This window comes from Meleagris gallopavo, chromosome 21 (genome assembly GCF_000146605.3).
Source record: "Meleagris gallopavo isolate NT-WF06-2002-E0010 breed Aviagen turkey brand Nicholas breeding stock chromosome 21, Turkey_5.1, whole genome shotgun sequence".
NCBI classification, from domain to species: Eukaryota; Metazoa; Chordata; class Aves; order Galliformes; family Phasianidae; genus Meleagris; species Meleagris gallopavo.
The window spans coordinates 5,016,804-5,018,039 of NC_015031.2; positions in this window are offsets into that span (position 1 = coordinate 5,016,804).

The following is a 1,236-nucleotide window of genomic DNA, read 5'->3' on the forward strand; positions in this document are numbered from 1 at the left end:
CGCGTTAGGTAGAGGGCGCGACCAAATGCGGCTGCGGGGGGGAGCGGGGAAGTGCGTCGGGGGGACGGATCAAGTGCTGGGACTGGGGGGGACGTGAGCGAATGGCCTGGGAGTAAAAACCAGGGAGGTGGCACCGAGCACATGGGGAGGTCGCCGGGGGGTGACACCAAGGGCCTCCTGGTGACCGAGTGCTTTCAGGAGGAGAGGTGACTCTCCGTGCCATGAGGCTGTGCCCCGAGGGGTGACCTGGAGCCCCGGGAGGTGACACGCAGCTTTCCCGGGGGTCACTGGGTGCCCCGGGCCTCTGTTCACAGGCACATGCCGTGCTGCTGGTGCTGCAGCAAGGTGCTGTTTGTGTGGGACTGCCGTATCGTCCCTTTGTGTCACTGTGTCTTCTGCACGGTGCTCCTGGGACAGGTCACCTCCTGTCACCACCCCCCACAGCTCCGGTCCTGCACTGTCACCTCCATCTCACCTCTCTATCTTCTGCCTGCACAAGGCCACGTTCCTCTGCCACTGCCAGGACGTGTCCTGTTCCATGCTGGCGCAGGTGACACCGTGGTGCTGAGCAGCTCCCCGGCCCCGGGCAGGTTCTGCATCTCCTGACACACGTACATCCCTGGCTGCCCATGGGAGCAGAGTGTGTGGTCACAGTGTGAGGTCTGAGGATGGGTTGGGGGAGCGGCCTCGGGGGGCTGTGAGCGATCACAGAACCATTAAGGTTGGAAAAGACCTCTAAAGTCACCCAGTCCAACCCCAACCCATCCCTCCAATACCCACTGCCCACATCCCTCAGTGCCGCATTTTGGGAACACCTCCAGGGTTGGTGATCCCACCGCTCCCTGGGCAGCTGTGCCACTGCATTACTGAGACCGAGTGTTTCCTAATACCCAACCTGAACCTCCCCTGGAGCAGCTTAATGCCATCACCTCTCATCCTATCGCTGTTACCTGGGAGCAGAGGCCGACTCCCATCCCCACCACCTCCTTTCAGGCAGTTGCAGGGAGCAGTGATGTCTCCCCTGAGCCTCCTCTGCTCCACTCTGACCCATCCCAGCTCCCTCAGCCGATCCCCATCAGACGTGTGCTCCAGAGCCCTGAGAGCTCCGTTCCTTCTCTGGACACACTGCAGGTCTCCCCGGTACAGAGGGGCCCAGCGCAGAGCCGGGTGGGCGCGGACAGTGCAGAGCGGGGGCCTCGAGAGGGAGCCCTCCGCCCGCGCTCAGCCCCGCGCCGG